Here is a 16,467-nt window from a genome sequence, read left to right as displayed (position 1 = left end):
TCAGGTAGCTGTGAGGCCCGCCATGCCTGTTGATTGTTTGTTAGGTAATGACTTGGGCGAAGGTGGAGCGGAGTGCTCATTTAGAAATGTTGGGTTTGCCTGACTGGGCGTGTGTGACCACCCGGTCAATGGCAGCGAGTAAAGGTGCTCAAGAGGAGCTGGAGCCTGAGAGGGAGGCCCAGGTACCTGCTGTCAAGAGTAGAGGCAGGGGCTGCGGGAAACCGGCCTCCAGAAGTTCCCCCGGTCCAGGAGGGAGCAGACCCTGAAGGGGATGTCCTGGAGCCTACAGGGGAACAGTTAGCCAAACTGGGGGACCTGCCTCAGGTGACCCAGTGGCAGCAAGAATGAGGCCCCTCCAGGGAGGAATTCTACCAGGAGCAGAAAGAATGCCCTTCTCTTGTTGGTCTGCGGCAACAGGCTGCAGACCAAGCAGCAGGTGATCAGTCTGGGTCACATTGGATCTACTGGGAGAATGATCTCCTGTATACAGAGCCTAAGGTTGCTGAGCCTGGGTCAGCCCGTGTGCTGGTGGTACCCCAGCACTTCAGAGCCTTCCTACTGGGGCTGGCTCATGATGTTCCATTGGCAGGACATTTGGGGCAGGATAAGACCTTCGAAAGGCTTGTCACCCATTTTTATTGGCCCCAAATGCGCAGGCGTTCAGACACTCACTGCAGGACATGTCAGACTTGCCAGGCAAGTGGTAAGAGTGGGAGGAAGCGCAGGGCTCCTCTCCAGCCCTTCCCTGTAGTCAGCACCCCCTTTGAACGGGTGGGTATTGACATTGTGGGGCCACTGGACCCCAAGACAGCCATGGGCAACAGGTTCATCCTGGTCTTGGTCAACCATGCCACCCGGTACCCGGAAGCCAAACCTCTGAAGACAGTGACAGCCCCCGTGGTGGGACGAGCACTGATGGGAATTTTCTCCAGAGTGGGATTCCCTCGCGAGGTAGCGTCTGACCGGGGCCCCCAACTTCATTTCCAAATATATGAAGTCCCTGTGGCAGGAGTGTGGTGTAACCTATAAGTTCACCACTCCCTACCACCCCCAAGGAAATGGGTTGGTTGAGAGAATTAATCGAACCCTTAAAAGGCATGATAACGAGTCTTGAGGAACCTATGAGGCGTAAGTGGGATGTCCTCTTACCATGCCTGCTCTTTGCTTATCGTGAGGTGCCACAGAAATCTCTAGGGTTCAGTCCCTTTGAGCTTCTCTATGGACACCTGCTAAGAGGACCTCTATGTCTGGTCAAAGGAGGCTGGGAGCAATCTCCCAGGAAACCTCCCCAGGATGTATATAGCAACATGCTGGCCTTTAGGAACCAGACTAGGCGTTTCAGACAACTCACTGAGGTAAATCTGGAAGCCAGCCAGGAGGAGATGAAGCGGTGGTACGACCAGAATGCCACTCTGTTTGAGCTTCAGCCCGGACAGAAGGTGTGGGTCATGGCCCCAGTGGAGCCCTGTGCGCTCCAGGATAAGTGGACCGGCCCCTTTGAGGTTGTGGAGTACAAGAGTCTGGTTGCCTACTTGGTGGACTTGCGGTCTCCCAGGAACCCCTTGAGGGTCTTGCATGTCAACCGCTTGAAGCCCCACTTGGAGAGTTCCCAAGTGGGCATGCTCTTGGCAACAGATGCTGGGATGGAGGAGGAGACCGAGCCTCTTCCTGACCTCCTGTCAGCCAGAGAGCAAGATGGTTCAGTGGATGGTGTCAACCTCTATTCCACCCTGACCCCTAAGCAACAGAATGACTGCCACCAGTTACTGGAACAGTTATCTGATCTGTTCTCCCTGGTTCCTGGTGTCCCTGATTGGTGCGTCCATGAGGTGGACACTGGGGATAGTACACCTGTGAGGCACAAGGCCTACAGAGTGACTGACAGGATAAGGGCTTGCATCAAGGAGGAGGTCTCCAAGATGCTTGCGCTAGGGGTAATTGCGTCCTCTATCTGTCCTTGGGCCAGCCAGTGGTCTTGTTCCCAAAGGCTGCCGTGCTGGGTGCCACACCCGAACTCCGGTTCTGTGTGGACTACCGAGGGCTCAATGCAATCACAAGGACTGATGCACACCCCATCCCAGAGCTGATGAACTCATGGATCGGCTAGGGGCTGCATGGTACTTCAGCACGTTTGACTTAACGTCTGGGTACTGGCAGATCGCCTTGACCGATGGGGCAAAGGAGAGGTCAGCATTCTCCACACCAGATGGGCACTACCAGTTCTGGGTGATGTCCTTTGGGATGAAGAATGACCCTGCCACCTTTCAGAGGTTGGTCAATCAGGTGTTGGCTGGACTGGATTCGTTCAGTGCTGCCTACCTGGATGATATTGCAGTTTTCAGCGCCAGTTGGGAAGAACATCTGCGCAACCTCTGGGAAGTGTTGATGGCACTGCGGAGGGCAGGCCTAACTATCAAGGCGAGTAAGTGCCAGATCGGGCAGGGCTCCGTGGTGTACTTGGGGCACCAGGTGGGGAGTGGCCAGGTGGCGCCCCTACAGCCCAAGATTGAAACCATCCTGGCTTGGGAGCCGCCAAACACCCAGACAGAGGTGAGAACCTTCTTAGGACTCATGGGTTACTACAGGAGGTTTGTCAAGGGGTATGGCAACATTGTTGTACCCTTGACAGCGCTGACTTCCAGGAAGCAGCCAAAGAAATTGATTTGGACTAACACCTGTCAGAAAGCTTTTGAGGCCTTTAAAACTGCTATGTGCACAGCGCCCGTGCTCTTGGCACCCAACTTCTCCAAAGAGTTCATAGTGCAAACAGACGCTTCAGAGCATGGTGTGGGGGCTGTTCTATCACAGATGAATGAGGAGGGCCTAGATCAACCCGTAGCCTTCATCAGTAGGAGGTTACTTCCACGGGAACAGAGGTGGAGTGCTATTGAGCGTGAGCCTTTTGCTGTGGTTTGGGCACTGGAGAAGCTGAGACCATACCTGTTTGGGACTCACTTCCGGGTTCAGACAGACAAAAGGCCCCTCAGATGATTGATGCAGATGAGGGGTGAGAATCCAACGCTGTTAAGGTGGTCCATTTCCCTACAGGGGATGGATTTCACGGAGGAACATCGTCCCGGTACAGAACACGCCAATGCTGATGGTCTATCCAGATTTTTCCGCCTTAGTGATGAGAACTCCCAGGAGGTAGGGTAGTTCTCCCCACATTTCAGCTGAAGGGGACACGTGTTAGACCTGGCACCATGGCGTGGGTCTCCCTTCCATTTTTCACTGTTACTTCATGTGTTTTTGCTGGTGTTAGTTGCTCAGGGCACTGTGCCACTGCTGTCCACTTTTAGAAAGTAGGCATTTTCTTGCCTAACCATTCAGACCTGCCTCTGCTAGGCTGTGTATTCCCTGTCTGGAGTTTGAGTGACAGGGCTGGGGAATTCCAGGAGACAGGGTGAGGAGTCCCAGTGGTGAATAGAGAGATCTGCATCTAGATGGGTGAGAGGAGTTGCACCTGAATAGGGCTGTGCCTTCCCTCCACAATGCTGGCTCGACCTCCTATGGTGCGTCTGATGTCTCTGCCCTGCACTCTGAAAGGAAAGAAGGAGTCAGGTAAACAAAATGCTCCAGGACTGACCAGAACCGGTTTGAACAAGGCAAAGGCCCCTCTGCCTTCAGAGGACAAAGGATTTTGGGGTATAAATATTGGGACTCTGATCCCAAGAATTTAGATCACTTTGGGAAACAAGAAGAAACTCTGCTGAGGAGAGGAACCAATATGAAACTGAGGAGAGACTATCCCTGAAACTGGGGGATTGGCCTGCAGGGGTTGCCTACAGCCAAAGAGAGGAGAAAGGAACTATGTGTGCACTTTTGCTCAACTTGTGAAGGATCTCCAAGGGCTTGGAAAAGAGCTTGCCTCCTGCTGAAGTCTCAGGAACAACAGACTTCACCCCCCAGCTCCCCAGAGTTCTTTGGAAATGCCTGCTGCTGTGTTGGGCCTTCTGAGGGACTGCGTGTCGCAAGGAGCTGGAAGCGCGACTCAAGAAGGAGAAGTGTGCCGCCGTAAGAGCTGTTGTCATCGCATCGCGTAAAGTGTGTCGCCGCTGCAGCTGTAGCATCGAGCGGAAGCGTCTCGCATCATCCAGGAAGTATCTCGCAACACCAAAGAAGCATGTCGCCATTGCAGCCATCGTAGCTGACGCATTGCACCGCATCAAGAGAAGAGTCTCGCATCGAGGAAGAAGCGTGTCTCCATCGCAGCCATCGTAGTTCTCGCATTGCACTGCATCAAGAAAAGCACCTCGAATCCATGAAGATGCGTGCCGCCGTCGGAGCTGTTGTCGTCGCATCGCATAAAGGGGTGTCGCCGATGCAGCATCGCATCGAGCGGAAGCATCTCTCAACGTCGGAGAAGAGTGCTGCTGCCAAGGCTGCTGTCGTCGCATCGTGTAAAGTGTGTCGCCGCTGCAGCTGAAGCATCAAATCGAGTCTTCTCGCAACATCGGAGAAGCGTGCCACATCTGGAAGATCTTCACGTCTTTATTTCTTTGCACCAAAATCTTTTGTTGCCCTACATGTCACATCTAAAAGGTGCATTGACTTAAAGTGTCGCATTTAAGAACTGAAGAGAACTAAGCAAAATTCTACCATCTAAAGTCACAGTATTGTGTATTTATGCCATCTAATGGTCTTGTGGTAAATCTTTATAAAGAATACTTATTTTTTATATAAAACCTGTGTGGTGTCCATCTGTAGTGTTGTCACTTGATTACTGTATGTGTTCACATATGCTTTACACACTGCCTCTGAGCTAAGCCTGTCTGCTCGTGCCAAGCTACCAAGGGGGTGAGCAGGGGTTATTTTAGGAGTGTACCCCCTTACCCTGACTGGAGGAGCGGGTCCCTATTTGTCACAAGTGCATTCCTTTAGCCAACTAGAGACCCCCAAGCCTAACAGATAGCAAGAGTACACTAGAGATCAACTCATTGTTGGTGTCGACCACCAGATGTGAAAAGTCATGAGGTGCGATGGTGGGGGCAGACACTGGGACGGGATCAGATGAAACCCTTCCAGATGCAAATCCAGTCTGTGCAACCTTGCTTTCCAATGACAGTCTGCGCTCTGTTAGCATGATCTCATTGGACACGCTGTTAACCACCCTCTACAGGATGCTGTCAAGGGTAACTGAAGGGCGCGTGGGTGGTGGGCCAGTACGTTTCCCCATGGCTGCTTTCTTGGAGGAACTGTTGCTAGATTTCCTCTGTTGTTGCGGGCGAGAATTCATCTCAGACCTTGAGAACCTTGAGGCTGGCACTGCTGTACCACAGGAAAGAGAGTGGGCCCAGCCCAGCCTCTTCCGGCTGATGACGGGCACAGACAGCCCGCTATTGGCCCAGTGTTAGACTTGGCACCATTGTCGTGGGTCCCCCTGCATTTTTTGCCTTTGCCTCCTGTGTTAGTGCTGAATGTTTGACTCAGTTTTGCTGGTCTAGGTGCTTTGGGAACTTTGCCACTTCTATTCAGTGCCAGAGTGAAAGTGCTCCCTTAGTAAATCACTGTTATGGTTTGGCGTTTCAATGATTGGCTATTTGATTTACTAGTCAGTCCCTAATAAAGCGCACTGTGTGTGCCTGGGGCCTGTAAATCAAATGCTGCTAGTGATCTTGTAGCATTGATGTGCCACTCATATAAGCAGCCTGTAACTGTAACTCTGGCCTGCCATTGCAGAGCCTGTGTGCAGTCTTGAACTGCCATGTTGACTTTGCAAGTGTACCCACTTGCCAGACCCTACCTTCCCTTTTCTTACATGTCAGTCATCCCTAAGATAGGCCCGTGTGAATGAACCACATTTTCCGTATGAAAGTGCGTGAATGAAATAGCATTCAGGTTAATTGTGAAACTCTGGTTTTATTTCTCAGGAGCAGAGTGTCTCCAACTAGGTGTCTTAATTCTATTAAATCGGTTAGCTGATGCTTGCTAGAAGGGTAAGGTAGAGGGATGTGCTACTTTATCAACAGAAGTAACGATTTTGTAGTAGGGCAGAGGTAAGCGCTGCTCTTGGGAAAGACGAAATTCTTGTGAGAAAGGTCATTAACTATTCTTTTGTTAGCAAAACAGGTAATGGTGGTGTTTTTATGTCGTTACTAACAGATTTGTGAGTCAGAAAGAACGTAAAAAGTTTGCCGATAAATTTTGTAAAGGAGAGTTCAGCAGAAGCAGGAGTAGCAAGAATAGCTGACGTCAGAAAGACTGCGCTGGGATTGGCCAGTCAGTAGGAAACATAGACGCTCCTGATTGGTGCGTTAGTGTATTCCGCGCTGAGAGTGGAGAATTACAGGGTGACATAGACGCTCCTGATTGGTGCGTTAGTGTGAGTCGCGCTGGGATTGGAGAATTACAGAAGTGACATAGACGCTCCGAATTGGTGCGTTAGTGTAAGTCGCGCTACGATTGGTTAAAACAACAGAATAGTCGTAGGGAAATCTAGCGATACAGGAAAGACAAAATGATGTATTACGATCCACCAGAAAAAGAGGAAAAAAGTGATGGTTTGGAAAGATCAAGAGTTTATTTAACCCCTTGAGTGCCCCGCCCTTTCCCCGCCCTGTGCCGGCCGTTACATTAGCGGGCGGGGCTCATGACGAGATAGTCTCGTCATGGGCACAGCGCAACCGCGGCCCATGACGAGACCATCTCGTCATGGGCACTCAAGGGGTTAAAAAGGACAAGCCGATTGTGACTAGAGAGGGACAGTTGCTTCCCCCACCAAAATCGCCCGCATCCTTTATGGTTGCGAAATACGGATATCATACATGTATTTGGCTGGACAATTGGGCAAAGTATATAAAAGATGATGGAGTTTCCGGAACATGGGTCATTCAATTTAGCGGTTTTAAGAAATTTGAGAGAAAGAATGATGAATCTAGAACCGAGACCTAGACCAACCCAGTTTGAAGCATTAACAGAATGGGAAGATGAGATGCATGACAGAGAACGACAGAGGATTGGCGGAAGGTACAAATATATGTTTGGTAGATCATATGGACAGGAGAATCATGATGATAGAATGAGAAGATGGCGAAGCGCAAATATGACTGATGGGTTGTTTCCTGTGAGAAATGCTGAAGAAATTACCAATAGAAAATGTATGGAAAAGAGAAATAATACAGAGACAGGAGAGTATGGTGTGCATGAATCTGATGTGATGTTCTTGACGACATGTTTTATAAAAATCCACCCCATATCAATCAGATACCACATTATTGACACCAAGTGCCCCAATGAGAGAGACACCACGAAGTATACAATTTGAAACAGTACCACAAGAAGTAGGAAGAAACAATACTTTAAGGGAAATAGAGAAAACACAACATGATAAAATGGGTAATGAAAATTCAGCTGAACTAGCGAAAACCACTTTAGAATTAACTGAAAAGATTAGGGAATTGACTAAAAATTTGGAAGCCATAACTATTCCTGTAACCATAGTACCTGTAATGTCTATTTTTGATAAACAGAAGGATAGTGAGCATTGTCTGACAATTCCTTATAATAGTAAAAAACTAACCGAGAGACCAGAAAAGAATGCAGATGAGAACCCATGGAGACAAACAGCAGGTATTTCAGAACATAGTACGCCTAAAAATTTGACAGTAAATTAAAGTTTAGTAGATAGAATAATAATGACGACAGAATCAGTCCCAGGATCACCAAAGAGTTTAGCACAATCAAATAATGAGAAAAATCCTGTAGGGCCTACTTCGGAAGAATTAAGTGAATGGCTGAGGAGTTTACAGCGGAAAGATACAGAATCACAATCTATAGATGTGGCCAAACTGAAGACTGTTTTGGAAGAATTAATAGTAGGGACTATCCCCACGGAGAAGTTAAAAGCTTATCAGGATGAAGAATTATTATTTTTATGTAAAAGTATAACCTGGAGAGCAAGGAATCTACACGAAAGACTAGAAGAAGTGGCAAATGAAATGGGTATAGACTTTGAAAGAGTAAAGGCTCTACAAAAGCCATACCGAGTAGATTTTTCTAAAAAGGATACTGAAAATCTGAACACCGCAGGAAGAACAACTCAGTTTAAAGACATAATCATTTTGTTAACCGCTTCGGTGCTCATAACGAGCTGGGCTTGTCATAACCGTCGCGGCCCGCCCACGCGCGGTTGATTCCCCGCCTGTGCGGGAGAATCAATCAGTGGGCGGGGTCGTGACGAGCTCAGCTCGTCATGAGCACAGCTCCACTGTGCCTCATGACGAGCTGGGCTCGTCACGAGCACAGTGCCACCGCCGCCGCCCCTTCCCCCCTCCGCACCGCGGGGCAATTACCCCCACGTGGAAGGGGTTAGGAAAATGGGGAGATGTAGATAAATGGAAAAGTAGGTGGTTTCGAAAACGAGATGATGTCTCAGACAAAACATTTGCAGCTTTCCCTGTAAGAGAAAAAGAAAAGGTAGGGACAGAATGTCCCATGAGAGAAATTCCAGGAGGAGGATATGTACATGTCCCTTGGACTAGACAAGATATTTTGTCATTTACCAATGACTTTCCTCGACTGTGCGAAAAGCCAGTCGAATGGTATAGGTAAGTAGATAGGTTCGTAAAGTTATCAAAGGTTTTATGGATTGATTTGAATAGTCTATTTGACATAATAGTACCAGCAGATTTATGGACAGAATGCAAGATTATGATAAACTGGCCTACACAAGAATACCCTAGAGACCCAAAAACAGGTGCCCCTGATCCGGAGGTTATGAAAAAATATGAACAGGTAATTACCTTTCTGAAAAACAAAGTACCTCCCAAGGAAAATGATTGGGTAAAAATAGACCAAACTCATCAGGAAGCTAAAGAATCGGTACACGCTTATTATGAGAGGTTAATCCTTGCCTTTAAGCAGTTTAGTGGTGATGAAAATTTGAGTGAAAAAGATTTAAGTCATTTTGTATACCGATTTGTATATGTGTTGCGTCCAGAAATAAGTGAAATGATTAAGCAACATACAGTGGATTGGCAAAATAAGAAAATAGATGAAGTACTGAGACATGCAAAATATTTTAGTGATGAAATTGAAGCTAAACAACGTAAGTTAAAAGAAAAAGCTATGTGGGCACAGGTAAAAGTGGCAGAAAGACAGGAAGCTCAATTAATTGAACAGGCAAATGGTACAGGTATAAAACCCAAATTTAATATTGGGAAAGGAAAGGGACAATTTAATATAGAAGAAGCCAAAAAGAAGTGGCCACGTCATAATTGCGGAAGAATAGGGCACTGGAAATCCGAGTGTAAATTTCCCCCAAGTACTAATGGTGATAATGCATCATTGAATTCGCAGGTGCAGAAAGAGGTGAGTTGTCAACCACAGCGACAGCAGCAGGTTGTTGCCCAACAGAATCAGGCGCCAAAACCGCCTTTTCCACAGAGCGTAAATCCTCAGAAATACAGTAATGAGACAGGATTCTACAACGAAGAACAGGTAACTAAGCTGCCGCGCGCTAGTACTGTCTCGCAGTATCGGCTACAACGCGATGAGAGTGAGTCGGAAGAAAGCTATTGACGGTGCCGAGGGGAGGAAGAGGAATGCGTACTTGGCGCAACTCTATAAGTAGACCAGACAGGTCCTTTTGTGGATGGAATGGTAAATGATGAAAATAATACTTTCCTAGTAGATACTGGTGCTACTCGATCAACTGTCAGGTCAGCTGATGTTAAAAATCTTCCTCTCTCGGACGAAACAATCCAAGTAGTTGGAGTATCCAACAGACAAATTAAAACGTATCTCACTGAACCAGTAAAAGTTAATATAGGGAAATTTTCTGAAATGCACCGCTTTGTCGTGTGTGATTCAAGCCCTGTAAATTTGTTAGGAAGAGATTTGTTGTGCAAAATTAATTGCACCATATTTTGCACTCCCAATGGTATAGCATTTGAGACTTCTGATGAAGATGTACTATATAAAATGACTATGGCTAATATGGAAACCTGAATTACTGAGGCATTTGCTGTATTTAACCCTGAAGAACTACCAAAAGAACTGAAAAAGACAGTAAAAGCAGAAGTCTGGGATTTCACAGGAGAAGATGTGGGATTAATGAAAAATGTAGATCCTGTAAAAGTGACAGTAAAGGAAGGAATACGTTACCCAAATATTCTACAGTGCAAATTATCGCCCGAAATAATCGAAGGAGTTACTCCCATAATAGAGAAAATGATTAAACAAGATATTTTGAGAGAAATAATGAGTAGTCCATGTAATTCACCAATTATGGGACTGAAAAAGCCTAATGGAACATTTAGAATCGTGCAAGACTTGAGAAAGATAAACAAAATTGTTGTGTCATGTTGTCCCATTGTGCCAAATCCATCTGTGATATTGTATCAGATTCCTCATGATGCGGAATGGTATACGGTAATTGACCTGTGTCATGCTTTCTTTTCCATTCCATTGCATCATGTCAGTCAGCAGATCTTTGTGTTCCGTTTTGGCGAACGTATTTTGGCATGGTGCCGAATCCCACAGGGGTATACAGAGAGCCCCTCAATATTTAACCAGATATTGAAAAAGTCCTTAGAAGATCTAGAGATGTCCAAGAGCTCAGTACTGGTGCAATACATTGATGACCTGCTTGTGGCGGCAAAAACTCGAGAAGCTTGTCTAGTGGATACCATAGCATTGCTAAATCATCGGGCAGATGGAGGACTTAAAGTATCCCCATCGAAATTGCAATTTTGTCAGAAAGAAGTACAATATTTAGGCCACAAAATTGAAAAAGGGCTGAGGAAAATAACTGCAGAAAGAATCAAGATAAAAAAAGGAATGAGAGCCCCAATGAAACAAAGAGAAGTGAGAATGTTTCTTGGAATGGTTGGATATTGTCGTCAGTGGATAATTAACTTTTCACTGATTGAAAACCTTTGGTACGTCTAAGGAGAAGTGATGTAAAAGATCCCATTGAATTAAATAGGGAAGAATTATCAGCCTTTAAACAATTACCAGACAGTTTGTGTGAGGCACCAGCACTTGGTATGCCTGATTATGAGAAAGAGTTTGAACTATACTGCAGTGAAAGGAATGGATGTGCACTCTCGGTATTAATACAGAAACATGGAAAACTGAGAAGACCAATTGCATATTTTTCATCTATACTCGACCCTGTAGCTGTAGCATTGCCAGGTTGTTTGAAAGCGGTAGCAGCCACCTGTAAGAGCCTAGAACAGAGTGTAGGAATTGTGATTGGATATCCTGTGTGAGTGTTTGTACCTCATGATGTGCCAATCCTTTTAACAAGAAGCTGCACTCAGTTCATGACGCATAGTCGGCTGACTAAATATGAAAAAGTCATATTAGGTGCAACAAATGTAAGCCTTGTGAGATGTCTGAATGTGAATCCTTCAACGTTATTACCTGATGCTGAGAATGGGGAAGTCAGAGACGATGTGGATCATGATTGTTTGGATGTACTTGATTTCTGTACCAAACCACGTCCTGATATAAAAGATGTACCTTTGTCAGAAAGTGACTATGTGATGTTTGTTGACGGGTCATGCTTGAGAACAGACGAAGGAATTCTGAGTGCAGTATATGCAGTATGCACAGTTGCAGTGGTAATGGAAGCATCTTACCTAAAAGGAGTAAAATCAGCCCAGGTTGCTGAACTCTTTGCATTAACAAGAGCATGTAAGTTGGGAAAGAATGTGAGAGTGACTGTGATAACCGATAGTCAATATGGCTTCGCTGTCGTGCATGATTTTTGCCAAATTTGGTCACAAAGAGGTTTTTTGACTTCAAGTGGAACCCCTATAAGGAATGCTGAAGTGGTTGGGAAATTGCTTGAGGCGATACAGCTGACTAAGCAATTGGCTGTTGTGAAATGTGCTGCACATTCGAAGACTGGAGATTACATCGCAGGAGGGAACCAATATGCAAATGATATGGCTCAATATTGCGCGCGAAACCAGAATTTAGTCAATCGGGCAAAAGAAAAAGAAATGAATTCATGTCCCTTGTTGTATACTAACATTGTGACTACATGGGAAGAAGTGAGGCAGTTACAGGAAGAAGCAGGAGATGAGGAAATGAGACAATGGGTTAAAGCAGGATGTGCACCAAGGGAAACAGATCATGTGTGGGTTTATCGAGATGGAAGACCAGTTATGCCTGATAGCATGGTGTCCGCTATGGCACGGATGTATCATGGACAAGCACATGTAGGAAGAGATGCAATGATTAGATTATTTAAGCAGACATGGTATAATGCAAAATTCAGACTTGTAGCTGAGAGCCTATGTCAAAGATGCCTTATTTGTCAACAGTTCAATCCTGGAAGAAAAACAGTTGTAAGTCTAGGAACGATAGGTCGAGAAGGGGGGCCTTTCACCAGAATGCAAATCGACTTCATTGAGATGCCTCCCTGTAACAGGTTGAGGTATGTTTTAGTGATGGTCTGCCTGTTTTCTAGAAGGGTAGAAGCACATCCCACAAGAAGAAGTGATGGAATTACAGTAGCGAAATTACTTTTGAGGGAATTCATCCCTAGATTTGGGTTTCCAGTCACGATTGAGTCAGATAGAGGAAAACATTTCCATAATGAAATCATGAAATTAATTTGTGAAGCATTGAATGTACAACAGAAACTGCATTTTGCCTATTGTCCAGAGGATTCTGGTGTGGTGGAACAGGTAAATGGCACTATTAAAAACAGATTAGGAAAAATGTGGTTAGCCACAGGATTGAAATGGCCTGATGTCTTGCCTCTGGTACTCATGACTACACAGGTTTGAGTCCCCACGAGATTGTGATGTTGAGAGCAATGAGGCATGTATTCATACCAGTAAACAAGTTATTGCCTATCTCTGATGACTTGGTGTTAGATTACTGTGAGGGGTTGGCTGACTCCGTTCATTCTGTGTTTCATCAGGTTGGATCGGATGCCACCACCCTTGAAAAAAAGCCAGCTCATGATCTAAGCCCAGGTGACTGGGTGAGAATTAAAGTGCACAGATGAAGGAACTGTTTGGTCCCACGTTGGGAAAACCACGACAAGTGATTCTAACTACGACCACAGCTGTGAAGTGTGCAGGAGTAAAGAACTGGATTCATGCTAGTCATACCTTGTGAATTCCAGACCCAGTGGATAACAAGGAAGAAGAGTACTTTGAAGAGTCAGAAACTAGTTCTGAATCTGATACTGAGGACACTAGAACAAGACAAAATCCTGAAAGGGGGGGAGTCAGAACAAAATTTGGCCTTTGCCCCAGAGAACATTCCCTTGAGAAGGAAGTTGCAGATTTCTGACACCAGGCCAGACTCAGAGACTGAACAAGCACAGGTACATATTGGACAAGAGAAAAACAGTGAGGAGTTGTAGGGAATTCAAACATCCGGTTAGAGGAAGGGACAGTTAGTCAGCAGGAAGATTGTGTGGAAGAACCACGAGGAGGGACAGAAGTAGGGAAAATAAAAGAAGTGGTGGAAAAGAAAACAGTCGAAAATAAAAGACAAGTTGAAACAGAGTCAGAGGACAGTGATGAAGAAGTACCAGAAGGTCGAGTCCTGAGGAAAAGAGCATGGAGAGCTGAGAAAAATGATAAGGGAAATAAATTGAAAAGATCAGCAAAAGATGAAATATGGTCAAACAAAATAAAGAGATTGAGATACAGATTGACACAAGTGAATTCACATAGAGCTGAACAAGTGAATGAAGTATCTAGTCAAGAAAAGTTGAAAAACGAGGGAAAAAACGATAGCAGAGGAAAATAAGAGAACGAGAAAGCCTAACCAGAAGTATAAGTCGCCAGAATGGTCATATGTGGTGCTGCCTGAAATAAAAGAAGAGGCGGATAGCCAAGAAAATCCAGAGGTGACTGTACCAGAAGTGGTTGAGGAAGACGAAGAATCCAAAATCCTGAGAGTTATCTTGTCCGACATTGGAGAAGAAACGGATGTTCAGGAAGTTCTGTATCAAGATTATGAAAGAAAAGTGAAAGACGATCAAATGCCAAACTGAAAAGACTAAAAGTGATTCCAATGGAAAGACAATAATTCACTGGAGAAAGACATAACTGATAGAACCAAGTAGGTGCTTAGAGCCTTGGGTTAGACAATACTAGTTGTGAAGTAGAAGAGGCTAAGTCAAAAGACACTGATCATTTTTCGAAATGGCAAACCCAGAAAGTAGAAAAACTAAATGTGTATTTCTTAGAAGATGGTTCAAAATGTGTTGTTGTTGTATAGGATTACTAGTGCTTCTGTGGAGTGATTTTTACAGGGGTATGAGAGGCAATATTCTAGGAAATTATTTACAGTAAATACATCATTATATACCTTTTGCATTTTCTTAAATTGTTGGCCTTCGTACCTCAACCACTTATACTATCTCTGTGTCAAACAATGACTCATACTACATGCTTTACGTGCGCGCAATTTTTCTGCCCGTCTGGGGGCTACTCGGCAGCACGCTTACTCTTAACAAATCTGATTTCAATTATTTTTTTTTTTTGCAATTATTGAACGCCTTATCATTTTTTCCAAATACTGTTTAGTTACGTATTTGGACACTTAGTTCTCCTGCCTATCATGTAGCTAAGACGTTAGATCCAGGGGTCTGGCAACTATTTGTCGTTGTTTAGTTAGCGGAACACAGACTTATTTATTTTTTCTGGCCTTACTTCCAATCTATTTGTCCAGTTTGCGCCTCATTTATCAATACCACCCTAGGCTGTTACTCCTTGGAAACCCGATCAGAACCTTCCCCTGATATAGCCCCCTTTTTTCTATCTTACCCCATTAGGTATCTTCTACACCAATTACAATTACAACCGGGACCAGACTGTTTGTTGATGGTTACTCCCGCCTGAGGCACAGCCTTTTTACTCACCGTGGTAAGCGCCACTTTTTTCGATTAGCCCTTCTTTTGCTCTCTCTTGAGATTCTTTCACTTTATTTTCCCTATGTGTGACACCATTCAAGGGCCTTTTTTCACTCTGAATCTTTTAGCTTTCAATTCACCGTTTTCTGACACGGGTCATTGGTTCATCCTCTAGTTTCACCAATGCAAATTAGTATCCACTTCACCACCACATGGGTCCCCCTCCTTCCTGGATAATTCTTTACTCCACTGTTTCAAACCTCTTGCCACAGTAGGATGTCACCCTTTAGCTGCACCGTTTTTAACAACAGACCTTACTGCAGAGATCCAATGTTTACAGCTGTTATTCATTGTATGATCCTTGCTGCCCTGAAGAAGCCCATATCTGGGCGAAACGCGTTGGCTGTTTTGTACCAAGAGCACATCACGAATAAAAATCAAAGAAACCTAAGCAATGGTGTGGACTCATTAATTTCTCCCAACTGATGTATTTACTGTAAATAATTTCCTAGAATATTGCCTCTCATACCCCTGTAAAAATCAATATTATTTATAGTCATATCACAGCTGGCCATCTGAAGCGGGCAATATCTTACTACTTCTTTGTGACTTGTCTAGGCTAGTGCAGTCATCTATAACCCAGCTTCTTGTTTTCTTTTCCTAAGCTTCTGTGGAGTGCGTTAGCCCTAATGGTTTCATTTAAGGTTACACTAGAAACAATAGAAGGACATAGTAATAATAAAACTAATGTAGAAAAGATTCAGAAGGTATATCCGACTAAAATAGATAGAAATTACTTACATAAAGATAGGTCTATAACTGATTTTTCTAACAATGTATTTTCAAAACTACTATACGAATATGTGAAGACGATGGATGTGAGGGATTGCTACGTCTGCATGCAATTGCCGGCGTCTGTATCTGAGGGAGTGACTTACCATCACCTCCCAGTAACATATGGAATTACATGTAGTGTAATAGCAAGTTTATTTTACAAAATAGGGAAATTAGAATATTATTTTTTAGATGTAGATAACACATTTTCACAAGTACCTGTAGTTAACAAATTGAATAAAGTGAAGCCTGCAAAGGTGTTAGGTGAATTTTTCTTAGAAACTAAAGAACTAACATTAGAATCTATATTTAAAAATAATCTAACTTGTAGCTTAAAGAAGGAGGAGAAGATATTCTTGGATATGGTGCAAGAAAGGAGAATAAAATTGCAAAGGAAAGTACCTGAGGAAAAGGAAGAAAAGACAGTCTGGGATGTTGAAAGAGAAAAACATTTGAAAGGAGAAGTTAGTCCAACAATGACTCTAGATTGGCCTCAGAAAGGAAAGTTGTGTATTAGAAGGAAACAAACTGCATATGATAATTATTTTTTAGGTAACAGTGATTGTCATGATACATATCGAATCATGGGTGGATGGGGTATAAAGGAGGAAATGATCCAGATTTTCCTGGATTATATTTTAATTGCGGGAATAAAGCCTATTATCGGTTACCAGACCATTGGTGTGGTACCTGTTATGTAGGCCTGGTTTTCCCAAAAATATTTCATGTGGGAAGAGGAAGAGATGGTGTACATGAGTTAGGTAGTCAATAAACACGTAGAAAAGAGAATCTTGGTCAGAGAT

The sequence above is a fragment of the Triturus cristatus genome, chromosome 3_2 (assembly GCF_964204655.1).
Source record: "Triturus cristatus chromosome 3_2, aTriCri1.1, whole genome shotgun sequence".
NCBI classification, from domain to species: domain Eukaryota; kingdom Metazoa; phylum Chordata; class Amphibia; order Caudata; family Salamandridae; genus Triturus; species Triturus cristatus.
This window is presented reverse-complemented; position numbering follows the sequence as displayed.